Source organism: Cupressus sempervirens, chromosome 5 (genome assembly GCF_028749045.1).
Source record: "Cupressus sempervirens isolate cs-2001-9-10 chromosome 5, ASM2874904v1, whole genome shotgun sequence".
Classification (NCBI taxonomy): domain Eukaryota; kingdom Viridiplantae; phylum Streptophyta; class Pinopsida; order Cupressales; family Cupressaceae; genus Cupressus; species Cupressus sempervirens.
The window spans coordinates 1,022,966,716-1,022,993,249 of record NC_143122.1 but is presented as its reverse complement, the minus strand read 5'-3'; positions in this window follow the sequence as shown (position 1 = coordinate 1,022,993,249).

Sequence of the window (26,534 nt, the reverse complement as noted above, 5' to 3'; positions counted from 1 at the left end):
AATCCTTTAACAAGGTCACACCGAACAATGTGTTTTGTAACATTTAACAAGGTTGGCTCCTAACAAGGCTCACTCCAAAAGAGTGAAAAATGGTAACTAGTTGCAATTGGTGGTTTTTCCCAAATTGGGTTTCTACGTTGAAGCTTGGTGTCTCTTGTGTTCATGTTATTTTCTTTATGATTCTACAACTAAGTTAATTAAGGCCAATCACAGTTAATATCATAAGGTCTACATGTTCAATGTTAACAAAGTAATAGTGCATATATTCAGTATTAATCAAGTGTTTACCGAGTGACAGTCATTCTTAGTGTAAACTGAGTTACTTTGTTAATCGAGTGTTTCAGTGTTAACCGAGTTACAATAATATTTCAGTTTTAGCAGAGTATGGTTTTTTTTTTTTTGTACTGACATCTTAAGGAATTAGGATTTGTTTTTGTGGTAACTAGTTCACCCCTCCCCTCTTAGTTATTCCTCATACATTTCCAACAATTGGTATCAGAGATTTTGGTGCTTCCAGAGAAGGTTTCAAGGACCTAAGTTAAAGATCAAGATGTCTTACAGAAGGGAGATTTCTAAGCTGAATAGAGATAACTTCCAAGCATGGCAAGAACTCATGAAGTTGCATTTGAAACAATTGGAGACTCGAGCTTGAAATACCTGAACACCAAGTATGTGGCACCTACTGGAACTATGAGTGTGGAAGATATTATAGAAAAGAAGAATCATAACATAATGATGATTGGCATTCCTTCCACTATTAATTATGTTGAATTTGATGAAGTCAAAGATTGTGCTACTGCTTATGAGATGTGGATCAAGTTGAAAGCTATCTATGGAAGAGACAACAATGTAAAGAGAGTTAAGGAAGATGAGAACATTGCACAGTATAGTGAAAGAATCAAAGCAAGTATGTGTGCAATCAAAACCTCAAGTGGAAAATTGGTGATGTTACAGTGGTAAGAAAGGTACTCAAAGCCCTTCTTCTTTTTTATGCAATCAGAGTGTTAGTTATTCAAGAAATGAGACGTTATCCTTAGAATGATATAACTTTGGATGCACTAGTGGGAAGGTTGAAAACTTTTTAGTTAGATAATTTTGATAATTATGTTCGTAACTCTAGGAACCTTGAGTTTGCATTCCAAGCCAAGCTATCACTCAGGAAAAAAAGTTGCAAAGTCTAAAAGCAAGAATTCTGATAGCAAAGACAAAGTGGTTCTGATGATGATCTTCAAGTCATTGAAGCATTGCTTACAAGAAGATTTCCCAAAGGCAAAGGAAAGTACAAAGGCAAAATTCTTTTGATCTTCTTTTCTTGTGAAGAAGTTGGTCTTATTGCTACAAGGTGTCAAAAAACAGAAGGCAAAGAAGAAAAGAAGCATGACAAGTACAATGGCAAGACGGATTTCAAAAACTACAAAGGCTACAAGGAAAAAGGTAAGAAATCTTGTTACATGGCTAAAGATTATAATAGTAGTGAAGAAGATGAAATGGTTTACATTGTTGTTAAAGATGAATCAGATGATGAGAATGATAATATGGCCCTCATTTCTCATGTTAGTAATAATGATACATGGATTATTGATAGTGGTTTTCCTCACCACATGACTAGTGATAAATCTAAATTTGAGCACTTGGAACACTGTGATGGTGGGAGTGTCAGATTTTGAAATGATGAACCTTGTTATGTGAAGGGAAAAGGTTGTATTGCACTAACCAATGATCTTATATGTGACAATTCTTATTGGGTTGAAGGACTAAGCATAATCTTCTTAGTGTGGCACAATTGAATAACATTGGATTCAAGGTAGAATTCATAAATAGGAAAGCCAAGTTGCTGGATGGAAATGGAAATCTGGTTGGGACTGGTAATCAAATAAGAGGTATTCTATTTTACATAGATCTAACTATAAATTCATGTTCCATAGCTCAAGTAGAAGAAATTTGGTTATGGCATAAAAGGCTGTGTTATGTGAATTTTGATAACATGGTCAATATAAGCAAGAATAAAAGGGTTAGAGGCTTTCTAAGCCTGAAGAAAACTAATATGAGCATGTACAAGAATTGTCAAATTGGAAAGCTAGGAAAGATAAGTTTTAAAAGCAAGAACTATCATTCTGAAGAAGTCTTCGAGCTAGTTCTACAAAGCTTTGTGGACCTATTGGCATACAAAGCTACATTGGAGATAAGTACTTTATTTTGTTTGTTGATGATTATTCTAGGATGATGATAGTTATGTATTTAAAAGATAAATCAGAATCTTTTCAAAAGTTCAAATGGTATCTAGCTAGAGTTGAGAAAGAAACAAGCAAGAAACTAAAATGTTTAAGATTAGATAGAGGAGGTGAATTCATCTCTAATGAATTCAATGAATTCTACAATGAAAGAGGAATAAAAAGATAGGTATATGCACCTAGTACATCTCAGCAGAATGGCATTGCTAAGAGAAGAATAGATCAATCATGGATTGGGCAAGGACATTGATGATAGAGAAGAACATTTCTATCAAATACTAGAACGAAGCAATCAGCATTATAGTTCATACCTTGAACCGAGTTCAATTGAAGAAGGACTCAAATCAAACACCTTTTGAATTATGGTATGGCTATAAACCTAATGTTTTTTATTTCAAAGTATTTGGAAGCAAATGTTATATTCTAAAGGAGTCAAGAAAAGGAAAATTTGACGTGAAAAGTGATGAAGGCATATCCTTGGGACACTCCAATAAGAGAAAAGCATACAAATGTTTGAATCTATCTACTCGCAAAGTCATATAAAGTGCACATGTAAAGATTGGTGAGTTTGTAGAAGAGTTTGAAGAACAAAGAAGAAAAGAATGTGAAGACTACAAAAACTTTGTTTACTATGAGATTGATACTTTACCTGAAGTTCAAGAAAATGACAGTAAGCAGTCTTCACCACCCAAGTCCCTAGAATCCCTAGTTCAACATGAGTTACAACCAGAGCAACCTGAGTCACAATCTAAAGGACCTGAGTTGCAGTTAGAAGGACTCAAGTTTTAGCAAGTGCAAACTAACTGATCTGATGGACCTGAGTCACAAATAGTGGGACCCGAGCATGATTTAAAAGATCATGGTGAACCTAGTGAATTTAGAAAGAAGGAGCCCAAACTTGTTGGATATGCTAGAAGGCATCATGCACCTAAGAAAATCATTGGAGATCAGTTAGATGGTACAATGACAAGGAAAAAATTAAAAGGTATGTGATTGCTTACTAAGTTTGAACCTAGAACTGTTAAAGATGCATTAGAAAATGAAAGTTGGAATGAGGCAATGAATGAAGAGATTGATCAAATTGAAAGGAATAAAACTTGGACTCTTGTTCCTAGACCTAAGGAAAAGAATATAATTGACACAAAATGGATATTCATAAATAAGCTAAATATGAATGGAGAAGTTTCAATAAACAAGGGAAGATTAGTTTGCAAGGGTTATGCTCAAGAAGAAGGTATTGCTTATGGAGAGACTTTTGCTCCTATTACTAGACTAGAAGGTATTAGAACACTCCTTGCATATGCATCATGCAAAGGATTCAAAGTATATCATATGGATGTGAAATCAACATTCTTGAATGAAATCTTAGAAGACGAAGTCTACATTGAGCAACCAGAAGGTTTCATTGATCCTAGCAAAAGGGACATGGTTTGCAGACTACACAAAGCTTTATATGGTCTAAAAAAATCCCCTAGAGCATGGTATGAAAGGTTACATAATTATCTCATAAAGATTGTTTTTCAAATAACTAATGATAAAAATAGCCTATACATCGAAGAAGGACTAGATAAGAAGATTGTGTTGGCAGAAATCTTTGTGGATGATATATTATTTACTGGAAATGATAATTTGCGCAAATCTTTTTCTATGGAAATTTGTAAGGTATTTGAAATGTTAATGTTTAGAGAGATTAAATTCTTTAATGGCTTACAAATTCAACAAATGAAGGATAGTATCTATATTACTCAATCAAAATACATCAAAGCGATACTAACAAAATTTGGAATGGAGGATTCTAGACTAGTCAGAACACCTATGTCTACTAAACATAAGCTTTCCAAAAATGATGATTCCATAGAGGTAGATTAGACTACATACAAATCAATATTTGGAAAACTTTAGTATGTAGTGCACTCAAGACTTGATATTGCATTAGCAAATGGTATGGTGGCTAGATTCCTTGCTAATCCTAAAGAAATTCATATGATGGCAATCAAAAGAATCATGAGGTATCTGAAAGGGACTAAAGATTATGGTTTGTGGTATAAGAAAGGAGGAAATTTTGAATTGAAGGCATTCACTAATATAGATTGGGTAGCAAGTGTTGATGATAGGAAGGGCACTAGTAGTGGAGTACTTTTCTTGGGAAAAAACTAGTATCTTGGACAAGCAAGAAGTAGAACTATATCTCTCAATCTACAGCAGAAGCATAATATGTTGTTATAGCAGTCAATTGTTCCAACATTGTGTGGTTCAAGCAAATGTTGTTGGGTATGAAGGAGGAGATCAAGGACCTAGTTGTTATCTTCTGTGATAACACTAGTGCAATCAACATATCCAAGAATCTAGTAGTGCATACCAAGACTAAGCACATTGCAATAAAATATCATTTATTGAGAGAATTGGTGCAAGAAAAAGAAATGAGATTGGAATATGTGAATATAAAAGAATAGATTGCATACATATTCACCAAGTCATTTCCTAAGGATGCATTTTTGTATGTAAGAGGTAAACTAGGGGCCATTCCCCTATCTAAAGCTCACTAATTATATTTTAGTGATGCATCAACCATGCATGTTGAAGATCAGATAAGTTCATGCAGTATTGTTAGAGCAGATTGCATATGAATCTATATATCAGGTAGATGTAAACTACATTGATTTTTGTCTCTGGAGATTTTTCAGTCCTATATCAAAGAAATTATTTATCTAAGATGTCAAAGAGGAAGAATTTGTCATATCAAAAATTTTGAGTTGATATCAAAGAGGGAGAGTTTGTTATTGTAGTCATTTCAATCAGAGATTGATGACAGAGGGAGTTCACACTAATAAAGGGAGTTCTCATGGATGAGAATTAGAATGAAACCAAAGATATTATCCTTACTTCTATTTTTCTCTAATATTTCTATGTATCATGACATGTTGTGTTGCCATCAATGCCACAGAGGGAGATTGTTGGATACAACCATTCAATTGTATGTTACCTTTGATGTTACAAAAATGTCAAGTATATGCCAAGAAATTAGTGTATTCCAAGCTCACTCAAGAGTCAAAGGAAGTTGCAATGTATGTTGAGCATTATAGTATTAACCAATTTTAGATCTAGTGTTAATCGAGCTCACTTAGTTACCAAAAGGAGTTTGTAGGAAGACAGTATTTACAAAGCTCACTCGGTTACCAAAGAATAGTTTGCATGGAATGAGTGTTAACCAAGCTCACTAGGTTACCAAAGGAAGTTTGAAGGATAGTCATTTATGAGTTAGTGTTGACCAACTTGAGTCGGTTAACGAAGGATTTTCCCATATTAGTTTATTTGATATGACAGTTTTGTTGGTTAGTTCTAGCCAACTCATGGGATGAATTTCATTTGTTTGAAATTGTATTCATGCTAACTTGACAAGGTAAAACATATAACTATAAGGTCAAGTTGAGGATTGAATTGGAGAAGAAGCATGGAATTGAAAAGATAAATCAAGTGAATTAGAAAGATATCAGAGTATCTGAGTTGACCAAGCTACAAAGAACATTTTGATCAAGAAGGATCAAGTATTCAAGCCAGAACAAAGATATGAAATCAGCCAATACAGTTGCATCAGCAATTAGGTCATATCATTATTACTCTTGAATAATTGTAGCAGTGAATCAAATCTCCTAACAGAGTTATTTTAACAACTATTTGCCAAATCCTCTAAGAAGGTGGCATTTCTAGATTGAAGTGTCTAAAGACCTCTAACAAGGCCACTCCTAATAGGGTGGGCTAAATCCTTTAATAAGGTCACACCTAACAATGTGTTTTGTAACCTTTAATAGGGTTGGATCCTAATAGAGCTCATTTCAGAAGAGTGAAAAATAGTAACTAGTTGCAATTGGTGGTTTTTCCCAAATTGGGTTTCCATGTTAAATCTCAGTGTCTCTTGTGTTCATGTCATTTTCTTTATGATTCTGCAACTAAGTTAATTAAGGTTAATCATAATTAATATCATAAGATCTGCATGTTTAGTGTTAACAAAGTAACAGTGCATATATTTAGTATTAATCAGGTGTTTACCAAGTGAGAGTCATTCTTAGTGTAAATCGAGTTACTATGTTAACCAAGTGTTTCAATGTTAACCGAGTTACAATAGTATTTCAGTTGCAACAAAGTTTGGTTTTGTTTTGTACTGACATCTTAAGGGAATGAGATTTTTCTTTTTGGTAATTGATTCACCCCTCCCCTCTTAGTTACTCCTCTTTCATTTCCAACATTTGGAATGTCAGAAGGAGAAGATGATGGGATCCCTTAGAGGGTCACTAATGTTGAACTTTCTAGGCTTGTGAAGGAGAAAGTAGCAGAGAATATAAGAATAAGAGCAACTCTTGAACAAGAGAGAAGGGAGAAGATTGAGAAGGAAAAGGAGATGAGATCCTTGGTTGGAAAATTGACTATACTTGAAAAAAGAGGAAAGAGCAAGTTAGAAGATACTGATGATCTTGAAGATCGGGGAGAAGAAGAAGTTCCTTTGATGGAGGAAGCACAATTAGATCCAAAAGATGTGAGGATGGCTAAGTTTTCTAAATCCATAAGAAGTGGAGATGCAAAAGGAAGATCAAACTTACCCTTGCATGTAGGTAAGATGGATGATGAGGAATTCATTGATTGGTTTAGTACCATGGAGAACTACTTTGAGTTTGAAGACCTTGAGGATGGGCAAAAGGTAAAGATTACAAAGTCAAGGTTATGAGGACATTCTTTGTTATGGTTGGATTGTGTTCAAGTAGAGAGATGGAAGAATAATAAGCCAAATATTTATTCTTGGTATACTATGATGGACAAAATGAAGGTAAAATGTTTACCTAGTGACTACAAGGTATAGATGTACAAGAAAATACAAGGTCTTACACAAAGAGACTTGGATGTTGAAGGGTACATTGAGGAGTTTCATAAGTTGTACAATAGAGTTGGCCATGAAGAAGATGTGGAAGAAAAGGTGGAAAGATATTTTGGGGGACTTAGATTTAACATCCAAGATTAATTAAGTCTTGAAACCCCTAAATTAGTTGAGGAATGTTATAAATTGGTTGTAGGGGCTGAAGAGAAGTTAAGAAGAAAACAAGACAAGAATGGTGGTGGTAGAGGAAATACAAATAGAGGTAGAGGATGAAGACCTAATGATCACAAAGGACAACCTAGTGAGGACAAAAATAAGGGCATAAATGCTAATGAATGGTAGAGAGGAGATGGAAAATTTGGTTATGGTAGAGGTAGTGGTGTATTCATTAGTAAATGCTTTAACTATGGAGCAATTGGGCATCAATTCCGTAAGTGTCCTGAGAAGGAGGTTGACTTCAAAAGAGGTAGAGAAGAGATTCCACATAACATAAGGTGGAGAGGAATAAATCAAGGAATTTAAAGACAAAGGTAATGGCATTGAGATATGACCATACATGAAAGGAGACTTCTTGATGGTGAGAAGAAGACTACAAATGCAACAGCAAGTATTCATCTTTAGGACAAATTATAAAATTCATGGTAAGATTTGTAGGATGATCATTGATTTTGGTTCATTTGACAATTTGGTTTCTTATGAGATAGTTAATGAACTAAATTTGACAAGATTTCCCATTGCTAAACTATATAAGGCTTCATGGGTGTGTAATGAATAAAACATTATTGTTAGGGAACAAGCATTTGTTGATTTTTTAATTGAAGCATATGTTAATAGGGTTTTATGTGATATAATCCCTATGACCAATTGTCATGTTATTCTTGGAAGGCCATGGAAAGCCTCTAGGAATATAGAGCATTTTGGTTTGAAAAATGTGTATGTAGTGCATAAGGATGGTCAACATTTTCATCTTACTCCTTTACTAAGTGATAAGAGTGAATGTGAAAGGATTGTCTGTTTTGTGCAAAGAATTATATTAATTTGCAAGGACATATAAACAATTTTTTTGAGGATGTAGGAATGAAGCATAAGACTTCAATGGTGATGATGAAAGATGTTGTTGTTACTCATGAGACATGCAAGAACTCTGATATGCAACAGGTAGTGAATAAAAAGGGAGTGTTGATAGGCACACTTTGGTATCCAATGGTGTTACCAAGGATAGGTGGTGTTGGTAGATCCATGAAGGATAGTAGAAATGGTCTTTGGGATCCTCATGAGAAAGGAAAAGGGTAGGTTGAGAGGGCAAAAGTTGATTATTTTAAACAAACTTACATAGATAATGCTCATAATAAGTTCTCTTATGTTTGTTCTAACATTTTGAATGAAGGAGGTAGACATGTGACAAATGGTGAGTTGCAAGTGAATAGGTGCAAGTATCCATCTAGAAGAATGGGTGGCAAGAAGATAACTCTCCTTCACTCTTGGGACAAGAGTCTTTTTAGAGGTGGGGTGTATGGTGTAGAGGCACCTAGCCAAACACCTAAACTCACCTTGGAACCAAATGAAGTTAGAGGATCAAAGGCATCCTTGAATGTGAATTGGGAGATCTTAAAGCCACTGATCACACTTTGTAATGAACAATTTGATGCAAATCTAAAAAGTCCTAGAAGTCCTAAAAAAGGACTTAGGACCAAAATTGATGTAAGGGTGGCCAATAGTGCCAATAAGTGATCTAAGTTGGTTAGAAGGCTCAATTAGGTCCTAGGGGTAATTATAGATTGAATACATATAGTTAAGAGGGTTAGTTTTCTAAAATGTGCAATAAAACAAGATGTGAAATTCAAATATTTTGAATCCAATGGTTAAGTGTAATTTAGAAGGGAAACTAGATTTAGGACCTTAAACATGCTTGTAATAAGGCCCAACTCAAATTAAATTGGTTGAGGAGGTTGTCATACACCCTATATGGCTTGGACAAGGCATAGGGACAATAGGGTAGTATAGTTTGGATCAAGATTGTATGGATTGGTGATGAAAATATAATAAAACTTCATTTTGAAAGCATTTTGTGCATGATTTCTTGATTGGTTTTCATCTCTCTGAGCCTTATGATCTCATAAGTACATTTGTACATTTTTTGATCAATCTCCCGTGTATTGAGACTAATAGGACTTCATTTTGTTAAGATTATTGATCACTACTCTACATAAGACATTTTGTTTCTCTTATCAAATCTCTACTACATATCATAGTGCTTCATTTTCAAGCATTTTTATTTGATATTATGGTAGATTCCAAAACTAGGGTTTGACCTAGGCAGATCCCTTTCCACAACCATTTTCCCATTCTTTTGTGGGTAAGTGATAGGTGACACAATTGCAAAAGAGGCTATAGAAAGTTCTAGTAGAGAGTTATATATTGAATATATTTTCATCAAAATCTTCTTGGTCAATAGTGACTAGACTCACCTAACCCTCTTGGTCACCTTTAACTTACCATTTTGTGTAGAATTTTGGATTAAAGGTCAAGCATTATTTCAGCTTCCTATATTTGGTCTTGGCATTAGATTAATTTCTTTTTTCTATCTATATACTAATTAAATTTTATCTATTTTTATTCTAACCCTATATTTTGCATTCTTCATTCTCATTCACATGGTCATCTTCAACTCAAGAAAAGAATCATTGTATTTTCCTAGTGCAGAGCCTCCTTGAGACTTGTGAATCATATTCCTTCCAATGTGTGACAGAACATAAGGGTAAGCTTCTTATGATTACTAAATTAGATTAGTTTACTACTTCCCATGTGAGTACTTTAGTTCTTACTTTGTGATTTACCATAGATAAGCCTTCATCTTCCCAACCTAAAGAGGTTATGTTTAGTAATAATAGGCTTTTGAATGTCCCTTCATATTAAATTTAAATATTTAAATGTGACCTAAATTAAACATGAAGAAAATTGCATGGGTTTGTTATTTTTCCATATAATTAATATTAATATATTAAATTTAAAGACTTAAATATGACATAAATTAGATTGGTTTGCTATTTTCCATGTGAGTACTTTACTTCGTACTTCCATTTATATAAATCATGTGGTAGATAATAACTTCTTCATTTCATGTTAGTTGCATTCCCCTATGGTATTCTTGAATATGGCATCACAATAAATCAAACACTCTTTACTTTTGTGAATCATTTCTCAAGACTTTTGTCTATGATGCATGTGATTTTGTTATAAATTTCCTAATGAAATGCATGAAATATGTGGATTTCATAAGAGTCTTTGTAGAAAATGATAAATCTAAAGATGGTATTGATATGATCATCATTAGTAGCTATCCTATGTTGTTTTATTCTAACTAAATAGAGATAATACTCCTAACAAACACCTATGTATTAGAGAGTATGTGATCCTCTCCTCCCAAAGGTACCTTAGTGAAAGAGACTAAGCATGCTAGTTTTTGGACCTCTTTAGATCATCTTTCTTCTCATGTATACTATCCTCTCCTCTTTATGAAAATATCATTCCAATAATTCTAAGTAGAGATGAAGATCTAGATAAGACTTTGTTTACGCTACCTAAAGAAGGTGTGATTAATAATAATATTCAAATGTAACAACTTCTTAGATTGCATGATAAGAAAATATAAATCTAGAGATGTGTAACCAAGGAACATTATTCAATCAAACATAATGGAAAATAATAAGAACACCAAATGGATGGTATAAAGAGAACTTTCACTTTTTCCATTATTTTATACTTAGATGAAAACACCCCTATGAAGTATATGCCTACTTGAATATTGTATGCATTCAAGGGAATGACTTGTAAGAACCTAGATAAATTCTTGTTTAGGTATAAGATTTTATTTCAAACAAGTAACTACAAGACAAATAATCTAAAGTTAAAAATATTTCGATAAAATGTTGTGTCATACAAATAATTAAGACTAATCGTAGATACTAAAAGACTCACCCATGCAATTGCTCATGGGATTAAGTGCAAGTTTCATCTGCATATGGAAAATAATGGAAATAAAATTATTAGATAAATAAATAAATTTCATTGAAACACATCACTTCACTTGGATATATTAGCTTTACACTAAAAATATCCAAAACTTGTTCATGCCTATACTAAATTTTTACCTATTATATAGGTTTAAAACTTGGCATTGTACAAGCCCAACAACTATCATAGCTGTGTTCACATGAAAACTCTACTATACATTTTGATTTTGGTAATCATTTTATTAGAAGCCTACTTGAATACATATTTCTCTAAATAGTTAGCTTTTACAAGGTGTTATAGAGTTCATACCAATAAGTTGTGTACATGATAAGTTATAGATATCCTTTGAAGCAAAATATGTTGTAAAGTATTTCATTTCTCTTGAACATACATCTACATATTAATCTATTTCCTTGTATGCCTATTTTCAAATTTCATGTAGGTTCATTAATTTAATTTGTATGTTTACACTCTAATCTTCTTACATTTTTTATCATTGAATCAACAAAACTATTATTCTTAATTATTGCTCAAGAAATCCATAATGCTATTCTTGGGACTTTTGCCTCTCTAAATTAGAGTATTCTTACAATTTTATGCATTTATGGATATCATCTTATGTCATCTTATGTATTATGTAGTGTTTTTAATTGATAGTTATGATGCTACATGACTTGCAATTAATTAGAATCATTCTCATTTTGCATCAGGGATAGCTAAGTTTTAAAATAAATATCTAGAATTCTATATTTATTTGTTTTAATCATGTTTTTGATTAAGGAAAATAGGCTTTAAAAGGGCCCTAAAACCCAAACATAAAAAAATAGTCTACAACAGAGCGCAAAAGCCTACAAACCAAGCCTAAAGGAAAAAAGAAAGAACATCTCCCTAAACAAAGAAACAAATAGAAAAAACTAGGGAGAGACACAAAAAAACTAGGGCAGCCCAAAAAAGGCTAGGGCACTCAGACAATGTCTCTCAGCATTTCAGTTGTGTTGATCTCTAGCTCTGATAGCTTTCCTGTTGCCTCCTTCATCTTAGAAAGCTCTTGCTCTAGGGCTAGGGTGTCCTTTTTCCTAGTGTTGGATCTACTTTACTTCCTTGCAACTTCATCTAAAGTCATATCCTTTAAGTTGTGGGTGTCAGGGTCTTGCTCCTTATTGATGCTATGATCATCTGCATAGTGGATGAACTTCTTGATGTTCTCATTGTCCTTGAGGATGGTAAAGATTTACTCAATTATACCTTGCATTTTCATATCCATCGTATGATTTATGTTGTTGACTTCCTCCACCATTTTGTCCATGCTTTGTTCATCCTCATTGAACTTGCTCTTTAAGCTATAGGTCTCCCTTTCCAAATTGCTCATTCTATGTTTGAGGTCAAGGATTTCATGGAAAAAGAACTTAGTGGTTCAAAAATTGTCCACCACATTGTTAAGGATATCCATGTTCGGGTTCTCCTTAGTGATGTCATTGAGGATAACCAAAGCAGGATCAATCAACTCCTCTAGCTAGATTCTATCCTCTTCATTTTTGTTGACCTGAGTTCTGATTACCTCTTGTTTTATGCCCATATTGGCCGAAGTAGAGTCAAAGTTCCTCCACACCACCTTCCTATCCTTCCCCGTGACCGAGCATCTATAGGTACTAGTGCCAAAGTCCTCATAGCATTGTTCGGGTCCCTCCCTATCAATGGGATCCCCTTCCACCTTCTCACTCTCCTCCCCTTGTTTGTCCTTGTTGTCATCTGGGGTTTTCCTTTTTTGATTCTCTGGCACCTTGGTCTCCTTCTCTTTGCTTTCCAGTACTTTGATAGTGATGATCCTCTTACTCTTCTTTCTTTCCTTAACTTAACCTTCCATGATTCTCTCCTCTTCCCCAACACTTTCTTCACCGGTGTCCATCCCTTCAGCTTGTTCATTATAACCCCTATCTGAAAAAGTGTCAATGTCCTGTGTGGGCTTGAGGTGCACAATTTTCTCCTTACTATCATTTTTTAGGGCTTTTTTCCCTGAGCCACACCATAGGGACTCAGAGTCCTCCAAATCAGTGTGCATCTCAAGGCTTTCCTCTATATCTGAAGGCAAATAAGTCTCCTCAGAGTCATTAGAATCCCCTTTTATTTTCTTTCCTTCTTCTTATCTTTGATTTGTTTACTAATAGTCCTAGCTTTGAAGTATTCATAAATTAACAACAGCAACCCCTCATGGAGCGTTGGATTTCTAGTTTTATTTTCTTTATACTCATTAATATTATCATTCATGGACAAGTAAAGGTAGAAGGAGATAGAAATGTTTGCCACATACCTAAAATGGTTGAGGAGCATGAAGTGATAAGTGCATATGTGATCAAATTTGGTATCCAGAGTAATACATTTGATGATGACATGGATCACAAATCTCCAAAGAGGCTTGATGGAACTCACGAGATAATGGGTACCTTTCTTCACCAGTGCATCTTTCTCCTCTTGGTTCTTAGTAAACTCCATCATCGCTTGCCCAAAAACTTTCTGGTCTCTATAAAATTTCTTCCTAATAATAGGGATACTAGTTATCTGGGAGATAATTTCTTCCATAATAGAGAATTCCACCCCATCAATTTTAACTATGCCCTCGTTCTAGTTTCTAACCATGCTTTTAGTAATAGAGGGTTTCCATCCATGGAGGTATTCAATATAATTCATTATTTCTCCTCTCCTTAGGATGTTCCACAACTTGGATCTTCTTTTCCACTTCTGGGCTTCATCCTCTGGTTCCCTCCTATGTCTTTCCCCAACCATGGTGTTCTTCTCAATGTTGTCTTTGTAATCAATATCAGAACCCTTCAAAACCTACAAGCCTTCGGCTCTCTTCATTTTCTTACACCTTCTTTTCACCTTGTGAATCTGCTTCCCACAATCGGTACTTGACATAGGTTGATGGATATTGTAGATATGGGAAGTACAAGAAATATCATACTTCCACCTCACAACTCTGCCAATTCTCCATAAATCACTAATTATCATAATAACTCCACACATGTTATTACTGACCACAGCTCACAACATACTAACTTTCATTATGGCATTTAATTATACCCAATCTACCCAGGATACGATCTCTTTCAATGACCTCATTAAAATCTGACAGGATATTATGTCCATCTATCCACTTAGCTGCCTCATTATAATTGACTGCCTGGTTTACCAACTTGTTCACCACATTGTTGGCCTTGTGGTACTCATGTGCCACATAGGTTTTTTCAAAATTTTGTAGGTACTAGATGCAATCATCAATAATATTTGAAGTGGTCCAAGTAGGCTTGTTTCTCCCATTGAGGCAATCAATTATGTTTTTAGAGTCTCCTTCTAGCCAAAGGAATTTCACTCCAATTTCTTTTGCTAGCTTGATTGTCTAGTGTGCTGCAATGGCCTCCGAATAATGATTAGTTTGAATCCCAAGGGGGGTGGTGAAAGCTGCAATCCCTTTCCCATGCTCACTTCTTATGATGCCACCAACCTCAACCTTTCCCGAGTTGCCTTTTGCCACCCCATCAAAATTGGCCTTAAGCCAACCCACAAGCGGGAGAGACTAGCTACTATTGGTATTATGTTGTATTTATCATTAGTGATAATCTTATTCAATTCTAAATGTTCACCGAGCTCATCACTTAGTCTATAGTTTATACCAAGCATTTAGTGGTTGCCAAGTATGTTCATCACTTAAGTAGGTCACACTGAGCATTCTTGAAGCTACTGAGTGAGTGTGCAGTTCAACAGTGTTTACTGAGCTTATAGTATTTATCAAACAGATAGTGATTGTCGAGCTTCACAATGTCTACCAAGTCATCAATTTGTGTGATGAGAAGCTAGTTTATACCAAGTGATGGATGTGTAGTGTTTACCAAGTGATAACAAGGTAAACGAAGGATTTAGTATCTACCGAGTGACACTATATCTATCGAGTCTCCAATGGTTACTGAGTTCAAGGCTACATTGCATGATTAGTATGGATTGAGCTTCTACTTCTACTGAGTGCATGACGATATCGAGTAATGCAATGGATCCCAAGTATCAAAAGATCACCAAGTTAGCTATTCAGAACCTAAGTTTTTACTATTTGGTCGACTTAGTAATGTTTTGTTTACTTGTGTTTTAGTCAACCTTGTAATTGTGAATATTGGAATGGTATGTATGTAATGTATTGTATCATTTTCAATGTATGGATGGATGTATCAAGGAATGGACATGTAATGTTTGAGAAGAGTGAATGCGAATCAGTAGTAGAGCAAAGTATATAGAAAGGTCATTAAGGAGCAGTAAAGATATATCAGTCACAAGAGGTGATCTATACTTCAAGGATTTAATCAGCAATCAAGTTGTAAGTCAGATCTACTATTTCATCATTACAAGTGAATCAATTTTCCAAATCCTTTAACAGGGTAGACTTAACAATCTTTGTATAAATCTCCTAACATAGTGCATACTTCATTGTATATTTGTAAAACCTCTAACAAGGTGGATATAGCAATCTAAATTGCTCTTAACATGGCAGATCATCAGAAGTGGTCAATGTAAGCCCTAACAGGCCAACTTTATACTGCAGTAGTGAAGTGTTGTGGGTATCATCCCCACCCTAGTTTTACTTTCTATTTGGAAGGTTTTTGGGTCACCAAAATACTGTGTTCATGTGTTATGAATGTTTATCTTTCTCAGGTATACAGTAGATTAGAAGAATGAATGGTGAATCATTTATATTGTTAAGTGCTTAATTGATTTAAAGTTTTTGTGGTTACTAATTCACCCCTCCCCTCTTAGTAACCTTGCTAGTCTTGATTATTTCCAACAATTGGTATCAGAGCTTTATGGTTCTTAGGATTAAGTTTGATAGCTTGAGTAAAGATCAAAGACAATGGAGATATTCAGACTTGATAAAGCTATTGAGAATGAGAAGCTAGATCTAGAAATGCCATAGCTCAACTCAAGGGAGCAAAAGAGCATCTTTCCCAATCCCTAAAAGAAGGAATGAACTTGCAAGACAAATGAATGACCATCAGTATGTTGAAGAAAATATTGAAGACTTTTTCCCATCAAGCAATTCAAATGAAGCTAATGAGGCAATCAAAGAACTCCTAGAAAAGAATAGCTCTCTACAAGAAGAGGTAAGAATATTGAAAAGAGAACAAGAAATTTAGTCAATAAGAATGTGTGAAATCTTGGAACAAAGGAATAAGGCAAGTGAAGACTTGGAGGTGAGGAACAATGCAAATCAAAATCAATCCCTTCAACAAGAAAGTCCTGTTAATTAGCTCTCCAATGCAAATGAGGAAATCATGAATTTGAGATTTGAAAATGAAAGTTTAAGGAATGATTTAATAACTGAAAGACAAATCAATGAGAGATTGAAAGCTGATCTAATTTTTGAAAAGAAACTCAATGAAAGGATGATGAAATCTCAAGTAGACATGGATCAATTGAATCAACAAAGTGAGAAAAATCTTCATAGGAAAAAAGGCAAAGTAGGACTTGGATACAAAGAAGAAGGTGAATCTTCCAAACAAGGTGCCCAACGGAATCAAAGACCTACTTGCAATCAATGTGGTAAGTAGGTCATACATCAAACAAATATTGGAGCAATGGAAAGAAAAAATTCAATGGAAAATGCTACAATTGCAGCAAACATGGTCATAAAGCTAATGAATGCAAAGAGAAACCAAAATTTGAAGGAAAATGTCACAAATGCAAGAAACAAGGTCACAAGGCATCTGAATGCAGATCCAAATCATTCAATCCAGCTGAACAAATTGTCAAAGTAATATTTGGTTGGGATTACAATACTTGGTGTAGATATCACTATTGTGGAGATTATGGACACATTGGCATAGACTGTACAAGGCATCACTTGAGAAAGAGGGATTCAATAGTAAGATGTTATACATGCACTAAAATTGGTCACATAGCCAAAAATTGCATGAACATAGGAAGAGTTGAAGATGAAAAGAAAGCCAAAGTTGATAACATCAGGAATCAGATGAGACAGTAGTTTATTCCTAAATCTACTGAGCATAATAGTTCAAATGATGGCAATGTCACTCAAGAAGTGGGTTACTCCACCATTTCCAATTAGATTCATGAAGGAGGAATTGGAATTTTATCTTCAAGCTATATCTCGAACAGTTCCAAAATGAAAGAAAGTAGAAGATCCAAATTAGTATTTCAAATATAAAGGGATCACATGAGATTAGGTCTTACCGAGCAAGGTTGGTTACAGACTCAATCGATCGAGGTCAAGAGTAATGAAAGTTTGTTTGATCACCAAGTCAGAAGTTTCTACCAAGCTAGTGAGTGGATGACAGTCTTTCATGCACTACATCATTATGGTACCTAGCATTAATGGTGAATTTTCATCGAAAAGGGTAGTGTTCAACTTCATTTTTCACCTCAACTTCAAAATTCATAGAGCTAAGAGATTTCCAGGTCCACACAAGCGATTTCAAGCATATTTATAGTGAAGAATTTGTTCAAAAAAATTTATCATTTACCAAGTAGTAATGGCATCCAAGAGTAGCAATAGCAGTAAGGCAAAAAGAGGTTCAAAAATGTTGGTTAAGGGTGTGGAGTGGAAAGCACTAAATTTCAAGCTAGTTCTAGTAGTTGCAGAGGCACTTGACCCTAATGGTGCACAATCTCAAATTCCACCCAAGGTACTTCTAATTAATGACATTCACACTCATTTTAAGTGTTCTATTTAGGAAATTAGAACTCTAGAAATGGATAGTGCCTTAGAAGAAATGTGTGTTGATGGTTCACTTAAACCCGAGCATAAGCACCTAGAAACAAAAGTGTTGAACCATGTCACACACCTTCCAAGGAGCTTTCAGATTAAGTGGATTAGATACATTCTTAGTCATGTGCATAATGGACAATTATGGTTAGAGAAGCCAGTGTTAATCACCAAGAAGATGATACATATGATTGCGAGTCTTCCCATGCTAAACAAAGCTAAATCTACCAAAACCCTAAGTCCACATGAACTCCAGAAGAAAACCCTAGCCGAGTGGGATAGTAGAGATTTGAAAATTAGCATTGTTTATGATGTGGAATTAAGGTTTGGAATTCATGTAATTGCTCATAAGATTTATAGCTCCAATTGCTTGAACAACATGTCGTGTGAGGCAGTGGATTTAGCATTTAAGGTTGTGAAGAAAAACATGGAATTTGACTTGTCAGAGTTACTGTTGAAACAATTGAATAAGAATATGGAAAATATTAGGACATCAAAGAACAACCCTTGTAAATTTGGTTCTTTGTTGACATGTCTTTTCTTTTATGTGCAAAAGTTTTTCCCATCTAAAGGATCTGTTGTATGGAGAAAAGATGTTCCCATCTTGTATTAGATAAATGAGTTCATTGCAAAAATGGGTATAAATTTTGACAACATTATGGACAATTATTTTCAAGATTTCAAGGATGAACAACAGGTTCAAGATTCCTCCAAGCTTGTTGAGGATTACAAAGATGATGTATGTTTCATGGTTGATAATGATAGAGTGTATATTCAAGCAGTCAGGCGTCGAGTTGCATGGGTAAAACTTCTCCCATATGAGGTAGACATTGATGAAACTAGGCATATTATTGAAGCATTGGTGAATGAACCTATAGATCCTAAGCTACTAGTTTTTGGTGCATCTGATGAGGCCAAAGCTAGAATTGAGCTTGAAATCAAGCTACCCCAGACAATCAGCAAAGGAAAGAGGAAGATAGCCAAGATAAAAACTGCCACTAGCCCTCTTAAGCTTACTAAAGGTAAAGGAGAGGATGAAGAAGAAGAAGAAGAAGAAAAATAAGAATTTGAAAAAGAGGAAGAGCTAGCAAAGAAGAAAGGAAGGGTAATCATTACCAAACCTCTAAAGGCCCCCATAGTTGTTTTCACTAGAAGATCAAAAGGAAAAGGAAAAGGTGAATTTGTGCTTAGTAAGCCCCCACATACCTTCCAAGAAAGGTTTAAATAGATGGAAGAAGGAGCAGGCATCACAAACTTCAAGGCCCTAAATTTTGAGACAAGGATTTATGCTGAGAAGATGCAAATTGAGGAATTGGTACTCACCAAAATGGGAAAATGGAAATATTCCCCAGATTAGATTGCACCTCAAATTTCAAAAGAATTATTGGTAAGATTGTAGCCAAGATGGGAATCAGTTGTACAGATAGCTAAAGATATATATGAACAATCTTTGAGGAAGTTACTACCAAATCTTACAGATGCAAAAGTCAAGGCAGCCATGAAAGAAAATGAAGATAAAATGATGATTAGATTCCATACATGTTTAATTTTGATTAAAGACATAGAGCATGTGGTTAGAGATGAAACAAACATGTGGAAGAACATCTATCATCTGCATAAGCCCAGTGATGATCTAGTAGAGATTAAGGATGATGATGGTGACAGTGATGATGATAAAGAAGATAACACTCCATGTGTTACATTTGATGTTCAAGACTATCAAGCATTAAGGGTTGGTAATGAAGAGAAAGGGGAAGAAGGTAAAGAGGAAGACAAGGAAGAAGATGAAGAAGATGATCCAATGAAAATAGTAGCAGAAGTCATTGCTTCCCTTCCTCATTCTCCACCTAAAACTGCTACATCATCAGGGTTGGAGATAGCTTCAGCAAGTATGATTACAACTACCTCAAATATATCATCTGCATAATCATTAGTTGCTACCTCACAGCTCCAAGTATCTGCAATGGAAGTGTCTATCACTTCACCTATCGAGCTGCAGCCCTCTTCATCAGCTCTCGAGCAATCTACTTCAGCAGTATGCATAGCTGCCAATTCTTCAATTGTGTCAACTTTTACAACAACATGTACAGTAAGTTTGCCATAATGTTCTATAGTTTTGTCAACTATACCTTTAATTGCACCAGCTTTTGTTCTAGTCAGTTCCTCAGTTGTAAGTATTCTAGTTTGTATACCACCTATTGGTACTTCATTTTTGGATAATACATCAGTTTTGTATACAGTTAGCACTTATTTTAGTTTTCCTTTAGTCAGACCAATTTAAGATTTTACTACAAGTCCAGCTACTTCTACTATTGTTTCCATTTCTAAGTCCAAGGAAGTAAGCTTAGAAGTAAAATCAAAGACTTCTCTAAAAATTATGCTTATCAATAAAGAAATTGATGAAGACAATGATTTGGACAAATAAATTGTCATTCCTAAGTTGGATTTGGACACTACCATAGTTGATGAAATGAGATTGGTTAGTCAGCTTTTGGAGCAAAAGGCAAGGCAGAAGTAGCTTAGAGATGAAAGAGATAGAGAATTTACTATAATTCAGAATGCTAAAAATATAATAACTGAGGCTATAGGTGTTGATGTTGACTCATCTCAACACATTCTGTTACAATTGGAAGAAGCTATAAATAAGTTTAATGAAGATACCTCTAGCCAAGAAAAGCTCATTGAGAAGGCAGAAAAGAATTTTGATAATAATGTGCTTGAGCACATTGCTCAGCACGTTGTCATTAACTAGGTAGAGTTATCTACAATTTTGAGCAATCTTGAACAATCTTTAACCAATGTAACATCACTTTTTGGCAAGCTTTGTGATGTTACCGAGTATACTAAGGATATAAAGGAGAAACTGAGCAAGATTGATGAAGATATGAATGCAAGTGCTCAAAGGCTACAGCTTGACCCTAGTTCAAGCTCATCACATCACATGAAGGTGAGATTTTTATCAAATATGCAAGAAAAATTGCTAAGAGAGTGTTAGAGCTTATAATTTTTGTCACATCCTAGCATGTTTTGGTCCCAAGTCTTCCCGTTGAAGTTGAACTTGAAGTTGTAGTTTACTTCAGCTTCAGGTTCAAGGTCTTGTTCGCCTACCATGTGATAAGCACACTTTTTTTTCTCGATTCGACCTTTGTAAACTTGGAGTCAAAGTTGATGTTGAAGCCTGATCATGCAAAACTTCAACTTCAAGTTTAGTGTTGGCTTTGCCCGCTAACAATTTTTGTATGTAGATCAAAGATTGCCAAGCCATTCCAAGGTGGGTCCCAGCATAATATTTTCCCAAAGCATCTGAAGTTATGAGCAGAGAAATTTAAGGCAGTACGTGTTCAGGTCTGGCAAGATTTGATGGAGTATTAACAATGTCATTTCATGATTACTTGTTATGGGAAAATATGTGCGGATTCGACAGGGTATTTAAAACAGAACACCCGCGGTGCCTTTTCCAATGAATGTCACATGAATGAGTAATGGTGGAATTTACTTCCTAAATCTATCCTATGATCCTCTGTGCAAATCATTCCTTAAATACATGCATTTTACCCTTTCCCACTCATCTCATCTTCTCTAGAGAAATCTTGGCACTTTTGGGTAAGAAAGGCAAATTTTGGGTGTGTCTTTGCCAAACTGTAAGTGCATCTCCATTCCCCTTTGCATTTTGATTGTGCTTTGCTTTGTTTTGAAATTATTTCAAACTATGTCCTATAGACTTGTTTTTAATAGAAATCATGACACTTTTTTGGCCAAAAATTCCCAAGTTAGAGAAGCCACCATTGCTCAGTTCTTTGCCTAAAATTCGTGATACATTTTTGGTTAATAAAAATTTATCTGAGGTTGTTGAAAGAACCAAAAACACCCAATCGAGTCCCATCTACCAAAGGCTAGTTGATAGTGGTTTATTAGAAGCCGTCACCTTTCCCGCTACAATTCCATACCCAGAACTCATCCTCGAATGTGCAAACCATTATAACCCTATTTCAAGATGCATTAAGAAAGCCTCGGGGGAAGTAGTTGTCAAAATCAATAGAACTAGTGTCAATTCCACCCTCAGGATCCCTCATAAAGAACCCTACGAGCCATGGACGTTCGAAGAAGCTGAGCACCTATATGCTAGAAACAAAACCAGCTATGACACTAACATTGCTCAGTCCTGGCTCTTGAAGCCTATAGAGGGAGGTTCTAGGTTGCCTAAACCATTGACCATCGAGCATTTCATCAAGGAAATTGTAGACATTGTACTCCTATTGAATAGAATTAAGAGAAATGAACATGCTTTCCACTGGGAGTCTTGGATGTACTTCTTCATACAGAAGATAGTTGAAGGTGTCAAATTCATTGATTGGTCAGACCTAATGGCAGAGAAATTGCATAAGGGCTTGATAGATGTTACCAACTGTGGTCCATTTTTCTTGTCCTCTTATCTGATTTACACCCTAGAAGCATCTAAAGATTGGTACTATCTTCCACATATAACTTGGGTAGATGACACGCCTATTTACCAATATTACAGAGATCTCCAAGAAGACACATCATGCAAAGAGTTTAAGAAGGTCAATGATGTTTTTTTAGGGAAATTGGTATTTAAACTACGAGGTTGAGAAAATGATAGGATGTCAGAAGAAGCCATGCAAGTTGTGCAAATTTATGGTTGTTATTTCATTCAATTCCCCAGATTTACATATATCAGAGTGGGTGGTTTTCCTGGTGAACCTTTGAAATTACCACGCTATTGTTTAGATTCTACAGTGTTGTCAAAGATGTGTAGGCAGTTTGCTTCTCTTGTTGAGTCCTTTCAAATTTTCAAAAAATCCTCTTCAGTATTCTTCCTGATTGAAATTGGACATTATAGATGCCCCAGTTTGAAAGAAGCCATATTGTCAGCCAAATCATTAACCCGCTTATGTCTTAAGTCTTTCACCTCTCGATTAGATTCTGACTACATCGGCTTTATTAGAAACAATGTCAAAAATGCGGGCTCTCTCTTTCATTCCCCACAATTAGAGGATTTCTGGGCAAACTGTCATAATGAATTTGAAGTGAGGAAGAGGCTATGGTCACGCTTAACCATTAAGCAGGTCATCATGTTTAATGTGGAGTTAGATACCTATGGGTTGAAAGATGATGATTCTGAAGATGTACTTGATCAATTTTACATGGACCAAATTGAATGCATGCCTATCCCTAAGATCAATTGGGAGAAAAGGGAAGAAAATGATGTATATGCCCGTACCAAAGATGTAATAGTTAGAACTACCAAATGGATAAAATCAAAGGTAGCGGCTACTCCCAACTTTTCTGAGAAGTCTTCAAGAAGTAGAGATAAAAGGACTGCTCATAAGCAAACTAATCGAAGTGTCCCTAATTTTTTTGCAGGTCCACTTGAAGTTGAACTTGAAGCAGTTTTGAAAACACTTCAACTTCAAGTTCAAGAAGAAACTCCAAAAGGAAGGAGAGTAACCCACTCAAGCACAAAGAAGGCATTAGCCGTCAAAAGAAAGAACACCATAACAGTGGACTTGAAGATAGCAGAAGACCTATTTATGGTAGATAATGTACCTGAATCCCATAATTTTCCAATGACTACTGAGAATCAGGAAAGTAATCTCCCCTTAGTTAAATGTTCCCCTACTACCATAAAGGATCAAACTACTCCTAAATGGCTGGAGACATCAATGGAGAAGAAGAGAAGTATAGTCCCAATATCTATGCCTATTGACGATCTGGTTAGTAAGTGCCTTGGTAAGGCACCCAAAGTAAAAAAAGCAAGGACCGAAGCAAGAATCAATTTTGACAAAAGTTCAGGTCAATGGGCAACAGAGATAGCTACACCACCTAATGGAAGCTCTCATGATTCTGTAGTGCCTCAAGATTTCCAAATAACAAAAGTTGATTTGGGAAAAGGAAATCATGAAGTAGATATGGAATTCTTTGAAGTTTCTAACAAAAAGATCATGCGTAGAGTATGGAAAGATGGGCAAGATAAGCAAGAAATGAAGGAAACAATAAAGAATATGGCACAGTGCATTAATGCTATCTTGCATCCTGAAGCAAAGCCAATCTATGAGATGTCAGCCATTATTGATGTATCCTCCGCGACCAATCAGAAATCATTGGAGAATCTGCATAAGTGCAAAGTAGTAGCCAAAGTAGCAGGTGAGCAGTAGCCAAAGTAGCAGGTGAATGGGTCCAAGATGTTCTGCTCAATACCGTAAAACAAATTGGACATTTAGATCATGCTTCAAAGGAGATATCAAACATTGCCAAAAAAGTGGAGGTAAGTAATGAAGGATACAAAAAGGAGAGGAAGAACTGGGCAAAAGTGGTAATATCGCTAGAGGATGTGCAAGAATTTGGTTTGCAAAAATTCCAAGCCGAATGCCCTATAGCCGGTCTTGATGAAAATGTCCTGTACATCATCAAAGATTGCATTGAATGGTGAAATGAAGCACTGGCACAAGGGGTATCTAAAATCAAAGAAGCATTACAAGAACTTAAGGTTATACATCAGATTATTCAAAATGACCTTAAGTGGTTTGTAAAATAGTTCATGGAAAGAGAAGATGACTCTGTTGCCCAATCAGACGAGATAATCAAAGAAGTCCAAAAGAAGTTTCAAGAATGGCAGGACAAGAAGACACCAGCTAAGCAGGATTTCTCCAACGTGGCGCACATCGAAGCTATGTTGATTATCAATCTGAAGCACTTGGAAATGCATGAGGAAAAGGCTACTGAACTAAAGAAGATGAAAGAAATTTGGAAGCAACGGCTTGCCTACATTGGTCTTCCACATCAATCCGTTATTTCTTCCTTTTCAACTGCCTACAAAATGTGAAAGATGGTGAGAGGTGTGGTTGGTGGAGACAGTGCAACCTAATCAAGAATTGCTTAGCAACAGTTTCTTTGCCATTTTGTTTTCTTGCAATTTCAGTTATCAGTTATTTTAAAAGACAATTAACTCCTAGCGGGGTAATTTTGGCTTGAGTCTAGCCCCATGCCTATAAATGTAATAGTTAGTATTATTTAAGGGGTTAAAATTTCTCCAGCAGACCGATAGATAGAACTACTTTTGTTTATGGTTTTATTTATAGTTTAGAAGTAACATTTCAGAATTTCAGCAGATACATGAAACTCTACAGTTTAATTTTGGGTTGAAAGCTTTGTAAGTGGATACTATTATCTGCTTATTTTTTGTTATTTCTATAGATACTATTTAAGCTTTTAGCTACGCCTATTATTGATTTTTAAATTGTCATCTCTGAATTTGGAAATTTTGTGATAAATTGGTTTATGAAATTTGCTTGCTCGATGATTTAATTTTCAGTTATGTGGATCATTTTGATAATTAAAATCGAGTGGTTCTTTTGCATTAAAGTTTGTGTCGTATTGATGAGATGAAACAAATTGTTTCAACACCTCCAGCAGATTACATTCTTGGAAAGTTATTCTGTTGAATTTATTTGGTTAAAACTTTCACTGCAATAAACGTAGCTGCGCCTGTTTCCATTGAAGAAATTTTAAGCAGAGAATTCAGAAGCTCCTCGGATAGGAATTCATTTGTTAGTTTAAATTCTTTTCTTTATTTTGATATATGAACATTTATGGGAAAAACTATTCACTAACAGAGAGGAAGCCAAGATCAGATCCACACTAAATGATATACAAAATATGATCCTTCTAGTTATGGACTCAATGTAGAAACACATTGCATACTCAAAAACATTGGTCCAGGATAATAATTTTTCCATAGCAGATCATATGATTGAACTTTTGGCAGAAGTTCAAGTGGCACTCTCCACCTGCAAAATTTTGCAAGGCATTTGGGATAAGACATTAGCTCTTATTCTCAAGGTACATTCTGAATTTCTCTCACATTTTGGTGTCTCTATTTGAATATTTTGCATATCTCTTTGGCATTATTATCAAAAGGGGGGAGTAAGAGTTAGTAAGAGACATGGGAGTAAAAGACTTGAGGAGAAAAAAAGGAAGAAAATAGATTGACATATGTACAGATAAAGGCTATGTATATATTATGCCATATGTATGGTGGAGATATGTAAGGTGTGTATATACAGTAGCTTTACAAAGATCAATTTTGAAAAATAAAAAATAAGAATGTTAGTGTGCATAACGCTCATAAGTGTTTTTGTCAATAATGCCAAAGGGGGAGATTGTTGGTATTATGTTGTATTTGTTAATAGTGATAACACTTATTTGATTCTGAATGTTCATTGAGCTCATCACTTAGTCTACAGTTTATGTTGAGCATTCAGTGGTTGCCAAGTATGTTCATCACTTAAGCAGTTCACACCGAGCATTCTTGAAGCTACTCAGTGAGTGTGTAGTTCAACAGTGTTTACCGAGCTTATAGTGTTCATCAAATAGATAGTGGTTGCCGAGCTTCACAGTGTCTACCAAGTCATTAGTTTGTGTGATGAGAAGCTATTTTCTACCAAATGATGGATGTGTAGTGTTTATCAAGTGACAAAAAGGTAAATGAAGGATTCAGTATCTACCAAGTGACACTATATCTACTGAGTCTCCAATGGTTACCAAGTTCAAGGCTACATTGTGTGATTAGTATGGACCAAGCTTCTACTTCTACCAAGTGCATGACAATGCTGAGTAATGCAGTGGATGTTGAGTATCA